At 34.7% G+C, this 25,221-nt stretch overlaps 1 long non-coding RNA gene across 1 annotated transcript; it reads right to left on the bottom strand.

Moving 5' to 3' along the window:
- Positions 1-18,476: 18,476 nt before the first annotated feature.
- On the bottom strand, positions 18,477-22,508 carry LOC128246598 (uncharacterized). Its single transcript, XR_008263290.1, has 3 exons — positions 22,397-22,508; positions 19,400-19,478; positions 18,477-18,831 (listed from the first exon to the last, which is right to left on the bottom strand). It is a non-coding gene; the product is annotated as an uncharacterized LOC128246598 (long non-coding RNA).
- Positions 22,509-25,221: the final 2,713 nt, after the last annotated feature.

The following is a 25,221-nucleotide window of genomic DNA, read 5'->3' as shown; positions in this document are numbered from 1 at the left end:
TCACCTCAGTCGAAACATATAATTAGTGTACTTGTAAGACAAATAATGACGCCAAGTTTGTTTGTTTTTTGAAAAAACAATACACATGTAAATGCAAATATATGCCGTTATAAGCAGTATTGAAAGGAAAGTTAAAAAGGTCATTGCTAAAATAAGTCAGCCAATCAGAGGTAGCCATTTTCGAAACACAGCAATAAAACAAAGGAATGTTTATTAGTACACTAATATTCATCGCATGCAACAATATACCTGACCCAGTCCTAACCCTCATCACTGCTTACTTTTAAAAACTGAAGTATTAGAAATAAGTATTCCTGCAAAGTGAACACAATATGACCTTTGTCTTTCAGAATATATGCATGTAAACATGTAAGCAATAACAGGATAAAACCTGACAAAACGCGCAGAAAAAAGGTGTGAAGTAAGAATACAAATGTGTGTAGTCGGTGAAGCCTGGCAGAAGAAAAAAACAACAGTTAATGATATGGAATAGTTAATAGTTGGCGGTAATTTTAGGGTTGGTCTGTCCAATGAAACCATGTATATGCCACACTATGGTATTTCTAAAAACCCATAAGAAAAGTTGTTGGTATTGTTTCTTCACAATGGTTCATGTTTATTCATCCAAACAATCTCCATTGATATTATAAACGCTGTGTCGAAGTGTTGGCATATCATTTCTCTACCAACTCTGTTTTGTTAAAGGATGCATGTTTCATTTGCTTCATCATCGCGCTATGAGTGTTGGTTGTGCCCATTACAATATTTCAATATTTAATGAAAGTGCACTTTTTAGTACTATTATTTTATTTCGTTGTTGGAATGATTTCATTTAATTATAAAGCAGAAATACTGTTTACATTTATACTTATAATTTCTCATGCACAATATTCTGGAAATGTTATTTTCAAATATTTTTAATATTGTTTAATGCACTTCTTTTGTATTCAACTCATGAACTACCTCATTGAATTTTTTTCAATCAGATCAATATTCATTTTCATTTTTATCAAAACTTTTAATAGTTCTTGACTTGAATAAAAATAGAAGATAAAGAATCAAGTTCAAAATATAATAAAAAACTATAATAAAACTTCAGAATTTCATAGCTTAATATAATACATGAGTATGTAAAACACAACTTAAATGATGTTCACAGGGACTTTCATAAGGAGGTTTCATTGAAGCATTGAAATTCATTTCGGAAACATTCATGTGATCTTGTATGCCCAGGGTCAAACCGGCTGTTAAATGATGCGCATTGTAAATGATCTAGCCAATTATGAATGTAAATATTTCGATATCAATAAAGTTTCAAATTTAATTATGTCTTAACTAAGACAGTATGGTAAAAGTAGATTATTTTTCCTCATAATCAAATAATGCAGAGGAGGTAACAAATGATATAATGCGTTTAATACATAAAATAAAAAAAACATCAATGAATATACGTATGAACAATCGCATAAGGTACAATAAACATATAATTTTGTAAAAAGCATGTGATGCATTATAGCACATATACATAACATATCAACTCAATACCTAGCAAATAACGCTATCGTATATATGTTTTATGTAACAATTCATATCTAACGCTAATGCTTCTCCAAGAAAATAAGTTGACCTCATTATATTTAACCCTATTTTGTTTTAGAACTGATATGTTACTTTACCAATAAAGAAACAATTTTCTTTCATACTTTTCGATGAAATATGGAGTTTTATCAGTGAAATAACAACAGTGAAAATGTTCATTGCAAATAAGGAGTGAATAATATCAACATTTAGAACTACTTTTCAAATCCATTGCAGTTACTTCCCCTTGATCATAACAGAACACTTCATTTTGAACCAGAAAATGTTTGAAAATAAAATATTTAAAATTTAAAGAAATGTTAAACTAACCGTTTATTTAGAAAACTGTTAATCCCGTTTTACAAACGTTTTCTTGATAATTCACACAACAATTTACAGATTTAGGGTTTTTTTATAATGCATATCAGAGAACTTTTTCTCAACAAACCGGAAATAAAAAATGACAGCTACGTCATCAGCTATTATATAAATAGAATTTGCGTGAAATGCGTCCCACGGGTAACGGCGTAAAAACACCCTTTCAAAAAAGGGGGTAATTAAGAAAATAAATTCTTATAATATAATATAATATAATAAAATATAATAATATAATCCATCCCATTTCTATATTGACAAATCATTTGTAATGTTTGTTTTATTTTCAACCTTCAACCAAAATTTGAATACCTTTACTTAATATAAAACAATCACATCATTTTGTTATAAGGTTAGTAAGCTTGCACATTTAATTTAATATATTTATTAATCGCACAATAATCAGAACAGTTCAAACCATTGGCTTTATTGCTCAGAAACACATGAATCATAATAGAAGCAAATAATCTGTTTAAGAGTTCAAACCGTCAGCAAAGAATGGATAATTCAAAATAAGGATACAATGATTACATCACAAAACAGAGACTAACAAGATAAATCAAAAAGAAAGATTGCATACATGTACATTCATTTCAAATTTTTAAAGACATGTGTACATAGTACACAATACCAAATCGAAAGCAAACCTAGAATAGATATTTTAGAAATGCAAAGGTATGTTAATCGTCATTCTTGACCATTATAACGTGGATGAGACTATGCCAGATGAAACACTGCGATACACAATTGCTATGAAGAACACTTTGGTCATAATATATACGTATACAATTATTATTAATAATAATACAATGAAAAACTACAGGGACAAAAGGCCAACAAAGATTAACATCTTATACTGCGTACACTTGTTCGTTTATTAATCACATTGCGATGATCGTCCATATTCTAATCAATAAAAGAGCATCACAGGGTCAAAACACCAACACAGATCAGCATTGTTATTGAGGTTTAGTTGTTCGTTTCTCAATATAACATGTTGTAGGTTCATCCATGTTCCAACAATTAAAATAGCGCAATATAATGTCTGTGATTGAGAGGTCAACTGTAATTAACAGTTAACGGTTAGATGCGTAAATGGTTCCTGCATTCAATTGTATAAAACAGGTTGGTCTTTGGTTAGGTCAAAGTTATCAAAATGTGTATTGATTGCTCAGTAATTATCCAATAATAACGAACCAATCAAATCGTTTTATTGCTCAACTAGCCAAAAGAGTTATTATACAAACGGCTGTTGCGGTTAAATAAAAGGTTGTATTAATTTACAATATTTCAAAGTTTTTGAAATACTCATTGTGAAGTACAAACACTGTGATTTAAAAAATTTAAATTATTTTCTATTGTAGTTGATAATCTATTGTATCAATAACTATTATATAATTTATGTAAAGCTTTGTGTTTGAAATATTGACACCCCTAGTTGGATCGAAAATAGAATGTAAACGACTGGAACAAGCAGTAGTCGAACATTCAAAAATATGCCTTGTTCAGGCACAAGGAAAAGGCCAAAACGACTATGAACTAGAGATTAAAACGTGTAAACACCACAAACAGACTACATACATCAACATTATAAGTATTACACGATTTATACGTAAGATACTTTCATAATACATCACCCCCTATCAATAAAACTGTTAGCATGAAAGTAAAATGTGTCGCCTGCAACACGGTAACATGTTCTGAGGTAAATTGCCTGCAACTTATCTCTCATTAAACGCAATTATCTGCCTGCGATTGATAGGTTCTACTACAAATATAGATAGATAATAATAAAAAACAATGAAATACATTAACTCAATAAGTTGTATTAAATGCATGTAAAATGAGTACACAATTCTTATTGTGTTGTTTTTTTTCATTGAAAGTGCCCTTATTCATCAAAAAGCATACTGTTTACATATAAACCAAACATTGAAGGATCAATTCTTATAAACCTAAAGATATTAACACACATTCGTTCAGTATTAATAAAGGATAAGACAAGTATTACAACGTTCGTTATGTTGAAACAATATCCATCAGTGTAATATCAAAACAAACAAAACAACAAATGAGATGAAAAATGTTAATATCGACTCCGACTATAAAAAAACTATACTACGGTCAAGAATCGAATAATTCAGTCAATTAAGTTACATAAGATACAAATACGTTTCGGTGTAAGATCATAATATATTTTACCGAGTTAGCACGAGAAGTATTTTTTCATGAGTGGCGTTAACACGAGAGAAATATTCAATTTTGTCTACACAAGGAAAATGTTTACACAACACATAACAGAATATATGCTATTGTGTCTGAAGGTGGTATTTAAAGACATTTAATTGTATTCTATTGCAAAATAATGCCAAAATATATGCCCTTCTGATGAAATTTCGGATGACGTTGTAGATCATATTTTCCTAAATTCCAAAACAGTGAATAATATCAAATTGTTCAGTTGGAAACAGTGACATTTTATTGATAAACCTCTAATAACCACCAGATATCACTTAATAAATAGTTATTAAATGTTTCATTTCGTTTTGAATAATTAAGTGTTGATATGTTCATATATATATATAAGTATTAATTATAAAATTAAAGGATATTTTGATATTTAAATTTTTTTTCGATAACTAAATGAAATGTCAGTAAAACATAGAAGAAAACAAATGTCTTTTTTCAGATTGAAATTGAAAATCCACATTGGTAATGATGAAACAAATCCGCCGCCTCTAATGATTATTATGTTTCCGATAACCAATCTAATTGCCGGAACAACTGCGTACAAGATAAGACTCATCCAAGGATAAATGAAACTAAAGAAAATGGCGTAGTCGTTCGTGACAGTTGGTAAAAAGACTCGCATCTTGTTGTATTTTTGAGTGTCAGTTGTTCCAACCGAAGCTACATCAGATTTGTTTTGTTTGGGCTTTGTAGACATTATGTCATAAAATGCAACCATTGTTGCCTCCGAGGTGAATCTCTCAGTTGACATTGTAGCGTTGTACCCATTAGACAAGCTACTGTCCTTACCTTGTTGAAAAGCTTTAACCATTGAAGTTGAATTCATGATATGACGAACGATTTAGAGCTGCATATCTTCAACAAAGAGCCCCTCAAGGTTCACACCGAAGAGCACGTGCGATGTTCCGCCTAAAACAATGACGACCAGCGATGTAATGACTAATAGTGCAGAATTCGGTGTACACAGAACGCGCACCTTGTGAGGCCACTTTGTACTAATAATGCGTTCGCACGTGACCGCTACCAGAAGCCATGAAGACAGCTGAGGGGAGGCGAATACGAAGAACCTGCAATTTAGGATAAATGTATTATAATACAAATACACACGACCTGTTGTCTTAGAAAGGTGGCATTAAAGGGTAACACAGGGTTTACACGTGATCGATACACAAATGAAACGTATTGATTTTTACGCATTATTATTATAACTCCTTTGACTTTAATCATAATCCAAAAAGAAGGTGATTTCTTTAGATATAAACTAATTCTAGAGCTTTTTAACTAAAGGTTGTGTAGCCACCGTAAAGCATAGTGCTAAGGGAAAAAGTAGAAAAAGAAGGTAGATATTGCATATAAGCATGGGCTTCAGAATATACTATATTATATGAATACGACAACTAGACTAAGAAAGATGCTTTCCTAACAGATGACACATTCATTGCTGGTGATGGTTTCATGTATAAACATAACAATAACAGTGTGCTTGAACGTCATGTCTGTTTTCTTGATCTAGGATTTCTTTATTACTTTTCCTATTAAATATCTTAGGCTCAGAAAAGTGCTTTCATGACAAACAGTATAATTCTAATGCTAATGACCTTGACGAACATTGTTTGTGCCTTAGACATTGTAACTTTTGTGATTTGCAAGAGATTTAGCATATAACAAACAAAATTAAATACCCTGGTATATATAGCAGTTATATCACCATTAATTGTAAGAATTTCCTATCATGAATCAAAAAAGAGACACAAAGTGGAAATTGGTCGTGCTAGAACAAAAACATATTTGTAAACCCCATACCAGACGAGTCACACACAAAAAGGCGCCACCTCTTATTTCTTGTGCTGTATGAGGTTTCGGTATATTTGTCCATTTAGCGATATCTCGTCGACCTTTTCCTACTCATATCATTCGTACATTAAAAGCAATCATGTTAATACGCCATCAAACTGACAAGCATTCATGTTGTTTGTTTCAAAATGCAAAAAGTGGAATAAATGTCTTTTAAAGCCTACGAAAATATACGTTAAATCATATACAATTTAAGGAATCGAGTACTTCGGCATGGACAGAACTTTAACAATGCTATGAAGAATAGTAAAGTGGGAAGTATTTGATTCAAGACTTATATCCTGAATGGCATTACGCAATTAACATAGTGTTTAAAGCGTATGGTATAAATCGATTCCTTTCAATTAATTGTCCCATATTGCTTGGCGATGTTTCGCCCCAAGCTTGAGCACCCGACGACAACACTATAAAACTCCCAAGATAAGTTTGAGGCTACGTTTAATTCTTACCATATCAGACGACAGCCAACGTCACCAAGCAGGCTTATGTCGATACCAAACGAATGAATCATCCACCAGCGCAGCAGGCCTGTAACAACAGTTCAAATGGTTATAAAATATATAAACCAGCCCACATGTAATACGTTGAAAGAAAGATATGGCAAGAATGTGGTCCCACAGAGCATGCAGTTGTTTTTATTGTTTGGCATTGTATTTCCATTACATTCCAGAAAGCAACACTGAAAATTCACCGATAATATGTCTTAAAATTGTGTAAAATACGTTTATACAAGTAAGTAATGCATAGCGAATTTTATGTATCGCTATAACAGCCAGCTATTAATTTGATTTTGTTTCAGATTCTTTATTGTAGATAATGAAAGTAACATTTGATATTTCTTTCCAATAGTTTGAAACAGTCAGGACTTTGAAACAGACACTCGGGACGAAAGTCGTGAGTGCCTTGGAACATGGAGTTAGTTATTGTCATTATGCATCAGTATAAACATATATCACGCCTCCAACATACATGATACAACGCCATTGGTCCAGGACTGGTCACGCAGTGACCTCATATTTTTCCATATTGGATCACCAAATTTATATCGTACCTTATTGGAGTCTAATTTGCGATTCAGATTAATATTCCAATAAATAAATGTAACTTTTAAAAATGTAAACAGCATGTCGACGTGATATATACGTTACGGGGTTAGTAGATGACGCGATATGGGATATACGGAGCGCGATATGGGTTTCTTTGCCCCGTATATCCCATATCGGGTTACTTACTTACCCCTTTACTTATTTTATTTACAGTCAGCTTAACCTAAGATTTTTATTAAAGTGTTTTGCCAAGTGTAATGGTCACATGTCATGGTCACATACGCTATGGTCAAGAAACATGTATCGAGGTTCCACCTTTGAAAACAAACTCAGAAAAAAAGCAAATATTACAGATGTAAAGGAATACGGGTCAAATACTTGGTCAGATTTAGTTGAAATAGTTAATGTTCAGTTCCTTTGTGTTTAGCCTTATGCCTTAAAAATGGGCCTTGTAGTTTACATCGTTTAACATATTCTCCGTTTTCAGAGTATTATTTGTCGTTAATTGTTTTCCATGAAATGCACACGTAACTCACAAGTTGCTGTTCATTTGTTGTTAAGATTTGTTTAGAGCATAGACCCATGTAATGTTCCAACTAATTTTGATTTTTAATAGCAATTATTTTCCCATCTGCTCTGAAAGCAACATTAAACTACGTACAAATAATCTATATGTTCAATACGTATTAAAAACAAAACAAAACAAAAAATATTTCAATTCAAATACAATGTATATTTCATCAGAAAGATCGTGTACTCTTTTTAAAAAAAAAAACATTTGGAAAATAATTAAACGCATATCTTCTTCAAACATTACTACAGAGGTAAGATGGACATACGGAACTGTGGCGTATCTACAGAATGCTAAAAAACGTGCATAACTGACAAATGAAGGTTTCTTAGCATAATGACTGTTAGTTCCCATACATCTCAATAAGAAAATATGTTTTCATGGTTCCTTTAAAAAACGTTTATGTGCCACATTCTCTTTTTCCTCCTGAAAGAGTATCCCTTAGCTGGAGTTATTACTTGACCCTGAGTCTCGTACGGGTATACAAACCTTTTATATGTTTTTGATATACAGTCGAACACCATTGAATCGAACTCCCAGGAGCGGCGAAAATAATTCGAACCTCGGGAAATTCGATCCAAGCGGACGGGCATCAACACGACGCAATGCCTCGACCTCGGAAACAATGTATGTTGTTTCAAAAGACAAGAATAGTAGTATCACCAACTAGCTTGGTAATCATATTCAAGGTATGGGGACGTCCTTCAACCTATCCGTGGGGTAAGCTGTATTTCACCGGTACTTGACAGTTCACCGTTAATACAGTCTCGTAACAATTACTAAGATATGATGACATCAATGCGAGCGGTTTTCCTGAAATTCAAAACTAATATTCAAAGCGAATTATAAGAGTATTGTGATCAATGGTGTCAGAGCTACATACATGCTAAGTAGTACACGCATTAACTACTTTTTCAAGAACCATAGAAATAAACGGTATGTTTGAAATAGGTATGTAATTCCTGAGTGTGTTTTGATCGAAATAAAGAGGTCTTAAACGTTACCTTTTTATGGATTTTGGTAAGCACGCAGTTTCAAGCGAGGCGTTGATGATCTTGTCAACACAGGAAAAAGTCCTTATATGCCCCTATAATGAAACCATGATGGTTAAGGATCTGTGTCACAATTTTCATTGGGGATCGTAGAAAGATTTTCTTCAAATGGTTTCTGAGGCTGCCTTAAATTCTACAAGCTGGCATAAGGTTAATGGTTGAAAATTGTGTATTTAACTAAAAGAGTCAGACTTCTCGGTGTGTGGGGTTATAACACTTCGTATACTTTAAAAATATTGATTTAGAAGTCACTTAAGTCTTGAGACATTTTTAAACTATGTGTCTGAAAGAAGGTCGGGCGCATTTATATCTAGCAAGACGCAGATATAAACCGCTACAAACATATTATGGCAATAGTATAACGTTCCAAAATTTACAGAGTTCTGAAAAGGTGCACAAGCTTAGACCCGGTGCACGTCCAATACATCGGAACGTAAACAGCGTACATGACATCAAACACGTTTTGTTGTTGTTGTTGTTTCTAAAATAGTCGCCGTCACTCTGAATACACCTGTGATGACAATGAATCAATTGGAATAGATTTTTATACCGCTCAGAGTCATTATCTTTAATATTTGAGATTTCACCGAGCGGATGAATGTCAGCTAATGAAATTAATCAGCTAATCGATTTCCCTTCAATTAAGTTTTGTTGTTTGGGAAAGATGGCCGGGGTTGGATATTGTCTCGAATATCGGGGACTCCAGTCTCTAAACGTGTCGTCCCTACAGTATGTTACGATTTTCTCTCCAACATGGGGGCATAAGAATATATATATTTAAAACTATCCGTTGTCCATATGCAAAATACAATTTTCTCCAGTTGAAGAACAAACTGCGGTGCGTTGTTATTGGGTAACAATTTGCCTTTTATCATAAATATTAACATGTATTACAGCTCGTGTCTTAATTACACTTTTATTTACGAACGCGTATACGAATACGACGTATACGAACGCGTGATTCTGCATCACACACAAATGCATAAAACTTCCTTGCCAAATATTAAAGGTGTTTAAACATAAAAAAACGGCCGTGTGGTGCCCATGTTAGTGCACATGCCGTCGAAAAAAACACATATATGCAAAAATTCAATGAAAAAAGGGTAAAACAGGTAAAGGAATGCTACACCTTGACTAAAAACACAGTTTCAAGTCATGCAATTTTCTACTTTCACTTTGTCAACATGCAATCGTTGAGCTTATACATTCTTAAAATTTTTGTGAAGGCCTCTAGAAAACTGATAAAAGCTTACACGTGTGGCCTCCGGGTAGGCGTATTTTTATTGCGAAAAAATTATAAAACTCATTTCCCAGGTGAAATTATCCTCCCAAAGCACCAAACTCCCTTCGAACACAGCCATTTCATTTCGCATCACACATTTCCCTCACTTAAAATTCGGAAAACACGAAACACGTTGGCCCCCTGGCACCTGTTCAAGTAAAACAGACGGTTACGACCCGCATCATTCTTAATATGTGAAAAAAATAGGTATCACATATTTTGAGAAAAGTAGCTGTGTTCATATTAAATGAAATCTAGCGGGACATGCTTGACGTGCTAAATATATAGTCATTTAATATTTATGATGTACTTAGATGTTTGCATAATGAAAAATTTGAAAAAAATAGTAATAGTTATATCATAATTTAGAGTCGTAAATCAATAATCAAGAACAAAAACATAATCCTGGCTTAATAAAGTAATCTGCATTAACGGTCAAACGGCTTTTACGGCGTGGCTAAGAATCATCTCATGATTATCTGCAAAGATGATAAACATGTCGCGATTCTTGTGAGTTGGTTATCCGTTACGTTTCCACATGACCGACTGGGATTTCGTCTAGGGTAATAGAAGGAAAGCCACGTTAAGGTTGGTCATTATGAGTCTATTAAAAATGCGTCGCCCTCATGCGGTAACATACGATGAAAAGCTCTGAGATCACGGAGATGACGTTACATATCCCGATCTTTTAGTGGACGTGGAACTTAGTGTGCATGTCCCTGCAAGCAATATTTATTTAAAATTAAACTGATTTGGTTTAAAATGATACAAACACAAATGCACTGGATTGGAACTGCCAGTGCATAGTAAATTCATGGCATGCTGGTCATGTTCATATGTTTGTAGTAATTATCACCAATTCGGTATATAGAGAATAAATGCCTTTGGTCAAAACCAGCATGAACCATGTTGCAATTCTCTCATCTCTAGAATGATCAACATATGCACTTCTTTGCAAATTTCACAATATATCTTTTTGCATAATGTTAAATATAGATGCATGCATATGAAGTTTCTGCTAAATGATTTTACAATTTGTGAAATGTTTTATCTAGCTAGCCTTTATCTAAAATTCGGTTGACATTAAGAACTTTTGCTTAGCAAATCATCTATTTCATGGCTAATTTACATATAAGGGATGTTACTCTTTTGTCAAGCGAAGGTAAGAGACAGCCATTCTTTAAATACAAAAAATGAGTTGTACTCAATCGATAATTACCTAGGTTTTCTAAGCCACTTTCGTTGTTAGCATAGTTCCTTTTGTCAGTCAAATGACTTTCACTAAGTTCGTTGGCATATCGTATCAGCTTGGCTCTGTCATTCTTTTGCGTGGCACTACTGTTCATTATGCCAGTTTAAATCATGAGTTTTTCATGAGAATGTAAGTGCCTAAAATTTTGATGACAGGCATTTCTGGTCTAGGTCTTTCAACATCACATCTGGTCAAAGGAGTGGATTAGACAGAGGCAAAGCTGTTGGCTATTTGCGGTGGAGGATACTTAGGGGTAACACACCAAGCCCCAATTGAAATTCTAGAATCGCCCCTGCATATTGTAGTGGTACTAGTACACTAAATTATTTACAGTTTCAGAATTCAGCCGGTTCAGGAACACACGATTTATCGTTAGTTTGAAACTTTCAGTGTTTGACTTGGTTGAACATTCGTTCCATTTCCTTTTGTTCACTTTCAAATGATAAGCGATATTGGAATGCTTCGAAAGATAAATAAGAATCCATATGTTTTACTTTTTATTTTGGTGATAAACCATGTAAGTGAACTTGAAGCCTCAGAAAGGCCATGTTTTAATTGAATTGTCGCGGACGCGGGAGTTGATATGTCGATTGACTGGCTCCCGTTTCATATTCTTTCTTTATCAAACACGAGAGGCAATACAAAGGGAAGCAACTACGCATGTAAAACAACGTCAAGGGAAGCAAGTCAATCGAGTTTTTCGTAAAATGCGGAACAGGGGGTAGTTTGAAACAAAACTGCCAGATAATGAAACTGACTTATACTCAATAATAGCTCATATTAAATTTGAAAATAATCAATCTTTATATTGTTACGTAATAATTAAATGTCTAATATCAGTTCAGTTCTACTTTAAGTTCTGAATCAAGACGGCCGTAATAAGCTTCTGTACATTTTTTAATACTGCAATTTGACTTGACGTTTTGAAGTGTAAATGCAATAAATAATTAACCAAACTATAAAACTCGCATGTAGATGAAACTTGTATAAATAATCATTCAAACTTTTATGAACGATTAAAGTTACATGTTAACAAAACGTATCACATTTATCGAGATATTTATTCAACCTTAGGCGATTTCGTTTACGGAAAACGTTTTCACATCGTTATACATGTAGTTTAGTGTAAAATGTATATGAAATGTATGTTAAATCACTCGAGTCTCTCACGTATTACAATACAATTTGGATACGCTGCGATATATACTTTTAACTAAAATGATAACAAGAAAAATCAAATTGTGTTCTTTTGTGTTTTTATTAATTGCTGTATGTTTGGGTTACGCGCTAATGGCAATAATACTTCGAATTGGAGGTAAATATGTTTATTCATTATTATTTTTTTTCTGCAAAGAACAGGCGTTTTCTGATTGATTAGTTCAGCCGTGCTTGAAAAGTTCGTCTGACAATGCCCGATGAATCACGCAAAACAACGCGCATAGTGGTATTTCTTTTATTTTTAAAGCTTATGAGAAGGACATTTTGATCGAACAAAACCGAGTTATTAATTTTATACAAACACTTTTATAACAAAAATTAGGTAAATATTCTGAAAACCGCTGTTTTGGAGAATCTTTTTGGCGTCAACATTTTACTAGAATTATAACGCGCCATGTCGTCAGTAAATAAACATCGCAAGCACTTTTAGTGAAATGTACAAACTTTCTGCGTTGATTTTCACCATATGTCTTAATTCAATTTTCTCTTCACCAACCACAATATATTCAAAAGCAGTTTGTAAATACATTTCAGATAAAGAAGTTATAAGCACAGAGGACGTCCGGATGAATTTTAGAAATACATTCAATGAAGCATCATACGAAATATCTCCGGAGTTATTCCCAAATATGACGTTTCCATTTTTCGAAGCTGAAATGCATAAAGATTTTCCAACACTAAAGAATGCTGCTCCGCAGATTCCGCATATTTTACATCAAACATACAAATCGGAAGAGATCCCTACTTACTACGTTCCTCTGATAAAGTCCTTCCTCGAGCTACACCCAAATTGGACCTATTATTTCTGGACAGAGGACTCCGCCAGAAGACTACTGGCAAAGAAATATCCATATTTTCTTCCGGTATGGGATGGATATAAAAGTCCCATAAATAGAGCAGATGCTCTAAGATATTTTGTACTTTATGAGTACGGCGGTGTTTATGCAGACTGTGATGTTATGTTTTTACGCCCGCTGGACAGAGCTACTAAAGTGTTTTCCGCAATCCTACCCCTTGAACCGTTTGAACACAGCGTGTTCCGAAAAAAGATGCCGTTCCTGACTAACAACGCTATCATGATGAGTCGTCCTAGACACCCATTCTTTAAGCATTTGATGGAAAGTCTAAAATCTGCGAAAGACAGACACGGGCTTCTGTCCGTTGCAGGGCCTGTTTTTGTCAACCGTGCATTTGTAAAGTACAATGATATAAATCAATCCGCATTTAGAATATTCAAAGATATTCCTTCAGTAAACGGATTAGTGCCATACAACCTACAAGAGATATCAAAATACCCAATTACTCATGAAAACCATGTCTTTGTTCCGAATACGCACTTTTTTCTAAATACGCTTGCTAATAGATTTGATGACGATGGTGTTATTAGACTGTGTAAAGATATTCTTGCAAACAAAGCGTTTCAGGTTGATGGTAAGAACACGTGTAGACAGAGCGACTTCACAAAACTATGCGTGAATGAATACAGAGCAAATCCTGACATGTGGAAAAGAGGCTGTAATGAACTGAACAGACGAAAATCACGTTCCAAAGAAGAACAGTTTAGATTTACTTTTACGGAACATATGTGGTCTAATTCGTATGATAGACCACAATTTAACAAATCTAAGACAGTACACATAAACACTTTGGTACCTAAGGCAGTTATTTTCATTTGAAGTAAAAAGCATATCCTTATACTTCACGCGACTTTTCAATGGTACATTAATAAAACCGTTACACTATTGAGTTTTCAATAAACAAAAGTGTATTAATGTTTATCAAAATCGTTGGATACAGATACTAAATATGAACTTCGATACGCACAACGACTCACAACGAAACCCTAGAGGCTTAGGGTAAAAATGAATGGTTGAATTCTTAACTCATTCATACACAGTATTTCTATAATTCAAAACTGAGGATAAAATAATATTAAGTTTAGCAACTACATTACTTATTGTTCGCCAAACCCTTAACCACTTCAACTTTTATCAGTCTTATTGTGTTTTGAACATTTTTTCTTCAAAATATTGAATTGCATGAGTCGCATTCCAATCAATCTTCCTGGCACGTTATATGTTTTATAGTGAGCCTGTGAGTGCACAGGTATTACCTGTATATAATATCAAACGTAATATTAATAAAAGGAGGGAACTTGATTTATTTATTTCTACCATTTCTTTACTGGATATATTGTGTAATTGTATTGACAAGTTGTGAACGCATGTTCAATACAATAACTTTAAATCTTACTAATGTAAAAACACACAAGGGAGCAAATCAGTTAATGGGTTATAATTTTATATGTTTACGTGACATCACTTCCGGGGGCAGGATAAACCCAACCTCAAGACATGGGCACCTTTTTCAGAGGGAAAACCCAGCCCGGTGAAATAAATTAATATCAATTTATACTACTTAAGGCATATAGAGAACAGAAGATTGTACGTCTCAGTGTAAGGCATATAGTGAACAGAAGATTGTATGTCTCAGTGTAAGGCATAAAGAGAACAGAAGATTGTACGTCTCAGTGTAAGGCATATAGAGAACAGAAGATTGTACGTCTCAGTGTAAGGCATATAGTGAACAGAAGATTGTACGTCTCAGTGTAAGGCATATAGAGAACAGAAGATTGTACGTCTCAGTGTAAGGCATATAGAGAACAGAAGATTGTACGTCTCAGTGTAAGGCATTAGTGAACAGAAGATTGTACGTCTCAGTGTAAGGCATATAGAGAACAGAAGATTGTACGTCTCAGTGTAAGGCATATAGTGAACAGAAGATTGTACGTCTCAGTGTAAGGCATATAGTGAACAGAAGATTGTACGTCTCAGTGTAAGGCATATAGAGAACAGAAGATTGTACGTCTCAGTGTAAGGCATATAGAGAACAGAAGATTGTACGTCTCAGTGTAATGCATATAGAGAACAGAAGATTGTACGTCTCAGTGTAAGGCATATAGAGAACAGAAGATTGTACGTCTCAGTGTAAGGCATATAGTGAACAGAAGATTGTACGTCTCAGTGTAAGGCATATAGTGAACAGAAGATTGTACGTCTCAGTGTAAGGCATATAGAGAACAGAAGATTGTACGTCTCAGTGTAAGGCATATAGTGAACAGAAGATTGTACGTCTCAGTGTAAGGCATATAGTGAACAGAAGATTGCACGTCTCAGTGTAAGGCATATAGTGAACAGAAGATTGTACGTCTCAGTGTAAGGCATATAGAGAACAGAAGATTGTACGTCTCAGTGTAAGGCATATAGTGAACAGAAGATTGTACGTCTCAGTGTAAGGCATATAGTGAACAGAAGATTGTACGTCTCAGTGTAAGGCATATAGTGAACAGAAGATTGTACGTCTCAGTGTAAGGCATATAGTGAACAGAAGATTGTACGTCTCAGTGTAAGGCATATGGTGAACAGAAGATTGTACGTCTCAGTGTAAGGCATATAGTGAACAGAAGATTGTACGTCTCAGTGTAAGGCATATAGAGAACAGAAGATTGTACGTCTCAGTGTAAGGCATATAGTGAACAGAAGATTGCACGTCTCAGTGTAAGGCATATAGTGAACAGAAGATTGTACGTCTCAGTGTAAGGCATATAGTGAACAGAAGATTGTACGTCTCAGTGTAAGGCATATAGAGAACAGAAGATTGTACGTCTCAGTGTAAGGCATATAGAGAACAGAAGATTGTACGTCTCAGTGTAAGGCATATAGAGAACAGAAGATTGTACGTCTCAGTGTAAGGCATATAGAGAACAGAAGATTGTACGTCTCAGTGTAAGGCATATAGTGAACAGAAGATTGTACGTCTCAGTGTAAGGCATATAGTGAACAGAAGATTGTACGTCTCAGTGTAAGGCATATAGAGAACAGAAGATTGTACGTCTCAGTGTAAGGCATATAGTGAACAGAAGATTGTACGTCTCAGTGTAAGGCATATAGTGAACAGAAGATTGCACGTCTCAGTGTAAGGCATATAGTGAACAGAAGATTGTACGTCTCAGTGTAAGGCATATAGAGAACAGAAGATTGTACGTCTCAGTGTAAGGCATATAGTGAACAGAAGATTGTACGTCTCAGTGTAAGGCATATAGTGAACAGAAGATTGTACGTCTCAGTGTAAGGCATATAGTGAACAGAAGATTGTACGTCTCAGTGTAAGGCATATGGTGAACAGAAGATTGTACGTCTCAGTGTAAGGCATATGGTGAACAGAAGATTGTACGTCTCAGTGTAAGGCATATAGTGAACAGAAGATTGTACGTCTCAGTGTAAGGCATATAGAGAACAGAAGATTGTACGTCTCAGTGTAAGGCATATAGTGAACAGAAGATTGCACGTCTCAGTGTAAGGCATATAGTGAACAGAAGATTGTACGTCTCAGTGTAAGGCATATAGTGAACAGAAGATTGTACGTCTCAGTGTAAGGCATATAGTGAACAGAAGATTGTACGTCTCAGTGTAAGGCATATAGTGAACAGAAGATTGTACGTCTCAGTGTAAGATCGCAATATAGAGAACAGCAAAAGTGAATATTTAACTCGTAGCTATGCCAAGCTACGTCACTCGTGAAATAAAACATTGGGTGCTCACTCAAACATAAATATATTGCAGTCAAACACAGAAACAAACAATTATCGTCTATTTCATTGACAATATCAATTAAACACATGCAAATAAACATTTTATTGATTATCGAATAGCTGAAAAAATTCAATTTGCTTTTGTGAAAAGCTTAATAAGATCTTACCTATAAAACCAACACACATTAAATGCAGCTATCAGTGTTAGATGTTTTTGTCTTCAAATTATTAAGTGTATAAACTAGAAGTGAGGTTCAAACAAACAACTCAGACCGACCACACATGCATTAAAGTAACAGTTAGCACTAATTTTGGGGGTTGCAATCAAATTGAATAATTTGACAATTTACCCGATTAAGTACATTTTTGTTTTGTTTAGTGTTGACACAATAAATATTATATTGAACATTCCATAACGACAACTCATGAAGAACACCGTTTTATAATCATTTTAGTAATTCCATAAGCTAAAATAATTCTTGAGAAAGTTCAGTCCGTGATTGCTGGGCAATAGCCACCGAGGGGAATAACAGTATGTTGCTACATTTAAAATTGAATGTCAATGCCATCTAAATGTCTACATAGTTTTCATTGATTACATGAATAAAAGTGCCTGTAATGTGTGGTAAAATTTGACTTCAAAGGCTTGCGTTCTATGAAAAAGTTGATGTTTACTGTAAAAATTGGCGGGTGCAGTCCGCAAGCCGAAATAATTGTGAAGGAAAGCAAATAACTTTTTGGGGTTTGCGCCAATGCCTTTAGAAAAGTGCAATCACGAGCAGCTTATAACCCATCGAAAAAAATCCCATAAATGGCTTAAATATCATTTAGTTATTTTCGTCAGAAGCTTTCTAATAATTCAATCAGAATCCGTCCCGAGACATATCGAAAACAAGAATTTCTATGATTTTTCAACTGCCGCTATTAACAAAAGGATTGATAATTGCTTATTCTTTGAGATTGAATGATTTTTAAGCGCCACAATGCGATGAAGCCACGCATTTAATAAATGCTTTTAGATATTTTGGGCAATAAAGACAGATTACATATACATAAGAATATCGTTATAAATGCATAGGAGCTACTGCCTTGGAATCAGCGAAACAGGAGTTCTCTGGAGATCTATACTGTCTCACACATGTCCAAACATTTCTCAAAGAAGTGTCTCCAGACACATGAAAACAAACGACGTCGAAACAAACAGAACACAAACAATATCGCGATACCGCTTTGGAACGTCGACAAAATTACTATGTATCTCAATTTACAAGCCAAATTAATTGTGTAAGAAAGCAAATAACGTGTTTAGTGTTTGTTTTCACTTCAACAGAAAGCGACTCCAGGTCAAACGGACTTGTGACAAAACGATAATACTCAAAGGGTCAACACAGCAGGAGATCACTGGGGTTTAAACTAATTAATTGATACTCAACCTCACACATTCCCAAACACATGATGTCTTTATGCATGTATATTAAAATGGTGTAATGTCAATTTTGAATGGCCAATTAGGGATTTGGAATTTTCCTTTTTTGAAAATGGTCGACCATATTATCTTCTTTAATGTAGTAGGTGGGGCAGCTGTCGTAGTAGTAGTAGTAGTGGTAGCGGTAGTGGTGGTTGATTTGGTGGTTTCAGCTGCAGTGATTTCAACTGAAGTCACGGGGAGTGTTGTCATCTTGATGGTCCTCTTCGTCGTGCTGACTGTAGCTCGAGCGCCCCGTCCTCATTTAGAGATGGAACACTTATATCTCGTTTAAGCCTAGAATAGACGTGCATAATTGTTTATGTGTATATTTAAAACTGTTTTGTTTTTTATTTAAGGACAAGTCTAAAAAAAGAACAGTGTAACAGTGATTCGGGAATTAATCAAGATACATGCGTAACATTAACTTTTCAGTCAATTAAAAGTATTTTAAAAAGTAGCATAACCTATGGATTGCTTATCGAACACAATTCAAACATATTTAGTCAAGAGAGTAAATGTAATATGTCTCAGCTTTGTTTAAAACGATTTACTCATACTAATATAAATTACGCCTGACTGGTTATTTTTTAAATGGTTTGCAATCTTGTTTTACATGTCATAGTGTTTTTTTATTGCAGCAATATTAAAGTGATATGTTTAAATTATCAACACTTATTGTGCCACTTGTTTAAAACCAAATTTAAACCCACTCTTTCCAACCATTAACCCTTTAAAGAAAAAAGAGAGAACAAATGTATAATTATTTTATAACGGAAAATATTTACGATCTTGTCAATTAGTTACATTTTAATATACGTGTTAGGGTAATATTGGTTAAATAATTGTTTGTAAAGAAACACACCTCATCATGTATTCGCTCTCAACGTCCTCGTCAAAGAAATCCACCAATGTCTTTCTTTGATGTTCCATCAGTGTAGATTCTAACATATTGTTGAACAAAAAATAATTCCAAATGCTATGAACAAGTACATTAGTGTTATACTGCATTCAAAAATAGTTAAACATCTTGTTAGTAGTATGGACTTAGTTTTGATATTTTAAACATATAAAGGATTTTATTGTTTCACGGTTGTTATTCAAACTTTTGTATCAATTACTAGGTCATATTTGAATATATGGATGCTTTTTGAATATGGGAATGTACATCAAGATTTGATAGACTTGTCTCCGTTAATAATGAGCAACTCGTACGTTAAAATATGCAAACAAATTTCAACTCTCTACACGTATATCTTGTTTCTCAACAACTGTGTGGCATTCTCGATTCGTTTTTTATGATATATTTAAAGAAATGATAACTCGAAGAATAATTCTCTAATATAATTTGAATACGTTTAAAATACGTACTCGTTTAAACGAGTTCATGCTATATATTCTAAATGAATCCGCACGTAAACCCGCTTTCGTGAGAATATTTTCACCAAAAATTCTTCTGCTCTAAAAAAATTATGTAACAGCTAAAACAATAACCTTTGGGTCTCATGATATAAAAAAAACTGTCAGAAAATTGCGTCGGGTGTTAGACTCAAATAAACGACCGTCGGTTAATAAAACTATGTGCACTACTAGTTGATGTAAAGCTCGAATAAACGACCGTCGGTTTATAAGCTAGGTACACTTCCAGTTGGTGTAAGGCTCGAATAAACGACCGTCTGTTAATAAGCTAGGTACACTACCAGTTGGTGTAAGGCTCGAATAAACGACCGTCGGTTTATAAGCTAGGCTCGCTACCAGTTGGTGAAAGGCTCGAATAAACGACCATCGGTTTATAAGCATGGTACACTTCCAGCTGGTGTAAGGTTCGAATAAACGACCGTCGGTTTATAAGCTAGGTATACTAACAGTTGGTGTAAGGCTCGAATAAACGACCGTCGGTTTATAAGCTAGGTACACTTCCAGCTGGTGTAAGGCTCGAATAAACCACCGTCTGTTAATAAGCTAGGTACACTTCCAGCTGGTGTAAGGCTCGAATAAACGACCGTCGGTTTATAAGCTAGGCTCGCTACCAGTTGGTGTAAGGTTCGAATAAACGACCGTCGGTTTATAAGCTAGGTACACTTCCAGCTGGTGTAAGGTTCGAATAAACGACCGTCGGTTTATAAGCTAGGTACACTTCCAGCTGGTGTAAGGCTCGAATAAACGACCGTCGGTTTATAAGCTAGGTGAGCTACTAGCTGGTGTAAGGCTCGAATAAACGACCGTCAGTTTATAAGCTAGGATCGGTACCAGTTGGTGTAAGGCTAAAATAAACGACCGTCGGTTTATAAGCTAGGTACGCTACCAGTTGGTGTAAGGCTCGAATAAACGGTCGTCGGTTTATAAGCTAGGCTCGCTACCAGTTGGTGTAAGGCTCGAATAAACGACCGTCGGTTTATAAGCTAGGCTCGCTACCAGTTGGTGAAAGGCTAAAATAAACGACCGTCGGTTTATAAGCAAGGCTCGCTACCTGTTCGTGTTAGGCTAAAATAAACGACCGTCGGTTTATAAGCTAGGCACGCTACCAGTTGGTGTTAGGCTAAATAAACGACCGTCGGTTTATAAGCTAGGCTCGCTACCAATTCGTGTTAGGCTAAAATAAACGACCGTCGGTTTATAAGCTAGGCTCGCTACCAGTTTGTGAAAGGCTAAAATAAACGGCCGTCGGTTTATAAGCTAGGCTCGCTACCAGTTGGTATTAGACTAACATAAACGACCGTCGGTTTATAAGCCAGGCTCGGTACCAGTTGGTGAAAGGCTCGAATAAACGACCGTCTGTTTATAGGCCAGGCTCGCTACCAGCTGAGCTAGCTCGGAAAGGTGTTTTGTCGTTAAGCAAACTAAAATATTGTTATACTTATCGTTATATCATCACGACAATTCAACAAAATTAAGTAAACATGTACTTTTTACTGGAACTCTTTTGTGCGTAGTGAAAATAAATGCGTATGGATATGTGATAATTCATGGTTGTCATGGATCTGAGAAAAAGCATCGACCATAGCCGCTCGTGTAGGATAGGTTCATTCCAACACTCGCGCAAGGTGTTCTGCGAAAGCTCGGTTAACCTCATTTACGCAAAACACCCTACGCTCGGTTTGGGATGAACCTTTCTCCCACCTCAGATAAGTAGATCCCTAATTTTAACCATGCTAGAAATTCTTATCTTGCCCACGGGCGAAGATAAAATGCCCGTATGGAACTCCTTTTTAATTGTCGCCACATTGTAATTACCTCCCTTGTTGAAGACAGTCGTCTGTAGCATCTGAAACCTTGTCTTGTGGCAATATTTAGAATGCTAATTAACTATTTCTCGCTTCAAATGTCACCATACAAAAGTTTACACGCATATTTCAAGAAATAATGCTCCACTCTCCTCCGAACTATTTAAAGACCGATTTGACTAGTAACATAACCTGAATCAATGCGAGCATATCCATGACAACCACGAATTATCGCATATCCATACGCATTCATTTTCACTACGTACAAAAGAGTTCCAGCAAAAAATACATTTTTAAACTATTTGGTTTAACTGAGGTGGGAGAAAAAGCATCTACCATAGCCGCTCGGTAAACCTCGTTTCCGCAAAACACCCTGCGCTCGGGTCGGGATGAACCTATCTTACACTCTCAGCCATGGAAGATACTTATAGTCCTACACTCTCAGCCATGGAAGATACTTATAATCTAACCTCAAGTTCTATGATTTTTACCATGACAAACAATTGTTGCACTTTACCTTAAAAACGGAGAATAATTTTCGAATTTAGTTCGTATTTCAATGAATGCATTATCCATAGTAAATTTTGTGTGTTGTTTTTCTTTATTTCTTGACAATAGCGTAAGGAATAACCACTTACTTGTCTGTCCAATGTAGCAGCTATCCATTACAACCAACAGAGTAACACTGGTTTAAATATTTTTGATAAACATGGTCATTATTTCAAGAGTATTCAAGGAGCAATGATAAACAAGTGTTATCAACTTACATTACTCTCAATGTATTGTAATTCATCACAAAACCTACTGTTTATTTAATGGTTTAAAGGATGGTAGCATTTTAATTACCTTAATACTTATTTAATAACCATCTGAATCGATCTTCTCATGTGTTGTGTTTCAATGAACAAAATTAATTGTCTTTTCATTTGTATTTTAAAAGTTAGGCGAACTAGTTTAATTGATTGTTTTGGATTATCCGATCCTCTTAGCATTTTAGTTCGAGTCCAAATTATTGTTGACTACGGCGTATTTTATTTCCAGACCGAAGTGATTACTTCAAAAAACACATCTTGAATAGAAATACCAATTTAATATGAATAATGGGAAACAAAAATGCACCTCACTGTATACTTATTACAAACCGTAAAACATGCTGATGAAATAAGAACACAAACATGCATTAGAACACAAACATGCAGAGGACATTAAAACACAAATATACAGGGTGCATTCGAACACAAACATGCAGAACCCTTAAGAAAACGAACAGGCAAACATGCATAGTACATTAGAACACAAACATGCAGAGGACATTAGAACACAAACATGCAGAGTGCATTCGCACACAACATATAAATGACATAAGAATACAAATATGCAGACTTTATTAGAACACAAACATGCAGAGGACATTAGAACACAGAGATTCAGAGGACATTAGAGCATTAACATGTAAAGAGCATTTGAACACAAACATGCAGAGAACATTAGAACACAAACATGCAGAGGACATAAGAACACAACCATGCCGAGGCCATTAGAACAAAAACATGCAGATGACATTACAGCACAAGAACGCTGATGCGATTAGAACAAAAGCATGCAGAGTACATTAGAACACAGACATGCAGAGGACATAATGACATAAATGGGAAATATTAAAATTGTTTACAACGAAACATTTAAACGTTTACCGTGAAATCAAACAGATTTACAGTTTCTTTTTTAGGCTTGCCAATAAATCAAACTAGGTTTAAACCCATCGCCCATGTAACGTTTATTACATTTTCTAATAAATCAGTATAAAGTAGCAAGTTTGGTATGCGATATCAATTGTTTACCGTTCTGCATCGATATTCACGATTATAGATTTGTTTACTGCTATGAGAAATAACGAATGAAAACATAAAAAGAAAACTCTTTACAATATGATAACATGTTCATTTATATTTCTCCATATTTCAGTCTTTTACGGTTTTAAATCTGAAATATAGGGTTTTTTGTCAATAAGATTTACTGAGATGATATTGGCTTAGTAATTCGTGACTGGTTTAACCAATATCAATTTAAGACAGTAATACATAAATAAAAAGCATTGGAACTGATGAACACAGAAAAATAATTAAAACTGAATTCAAATAAAAGAAAGATTAATGCTAACAAAAGATCATCAGAACAATTGGTCTCTTTTTCATTATTCGTGATTGAGTAATCACTAAAAGTTCATCAGGAATATTCGCTTGTATCATGTATATTAATGACAATGTTTAGATAGAACTCGGTGTGGGTTTTATTAAATACCAAATATTAACAATGGGCATAATACTTTAATTCCTTTCCTTGTTACAGTTTTATCATAGTCGACAAACAGTTCCTTATTTGATTTTTGTTATCGTGGAAAACATTTCTAGAAACAAATCAAGTTCTTTAATTTGAACAGGAAAATAAATATACTTTATAAAATGTTTGATGAAAGGTAGAGTGTCATTGAATAGTTGGCTTGATAATTTGTATGCTGCTGGTTTTACAAAATACGGAAATTCCTCGAAAATCAATTCGGAAACCCTTTACAAAACGGATTTAATGTCGTGTACAGTACGTTAATAAAATGTGTTCGTATTTGATGTTGGTCTTATTATAAACTAGGAATTGATCAATCCTCAGTTGTCAATCAAACAATCAGATGACCAATAAACGGACGTTGCATTTGTGAACAAATAAAAGGACACGATAACATTTTCCATTGGTATAACACAGCCATATGTTCCTAAAAATTGGCTATAATGCATTTGTCCACTGGTCAACTATCTAGCTAAACGAATGGCACGGTATATTAAATGACGGTTCTTTACAGTGAATAAAGTGAATTATATACGACCATAATTTGACCACAGTTGACAATTAATATATCTTAGGATCTTTTAATAGTATCAACAAAGTGGAAACATTCCATCATGGATAATCTGCGCTTGAGGCATCCGTGTTACCTTTTTGCCGTATTCTGCATGTTTCTTCTAGTGCCCACTTCAGAAGGCAGCCAATACTCTTATGTTCCGTGCTTTGGTACGGAGGCATACAGCGTTGGTGTAGTTTCGAGTACAAGAGCAAACCGATTCAAAGCTGACCAAATATGCAAGGATAATGGTTATTTGGAAGGACTAATAACATCGCCTACGTCTTCTGGATTTTGGAGTTACATATACAGCTCTACTATGGGGAAGAATATAACGTCGAGTTTAACATTTTGGGACGGTAGAGTAAGTTGGTATAACAATGTTGATAACACAAAAGATAACAACACGTCACTTCCAGCTGGAAATAACACAGACAGCACAGAAGACGTGGAAAAACAATGGAGAAGCTGGTCAATGACACTCTGTTCTGTTATCAGCATGAACAAAACGATCGACAATAATTTTAGACCATGCGATGAAGAACATAATTTTGTATGTGTTAACAAAAC

The sequence above is a fragment of the Mya arenaria genome, chromosome 9, assembly GCF_026914265.1.
Source record: "Mya arenaria isolate MELC-2E11 chromosome 9, ASM2691426v1".
NCBI lineage: Eukaryota > Metazoa > Mollusca > Bivalvia > Myida > Myidae > Mya > Mya arenaria.
Note: the sequence above shows the minus strand (reverse complement) of the source record. Positions and strands in the feature narration are given on the sequence as shown.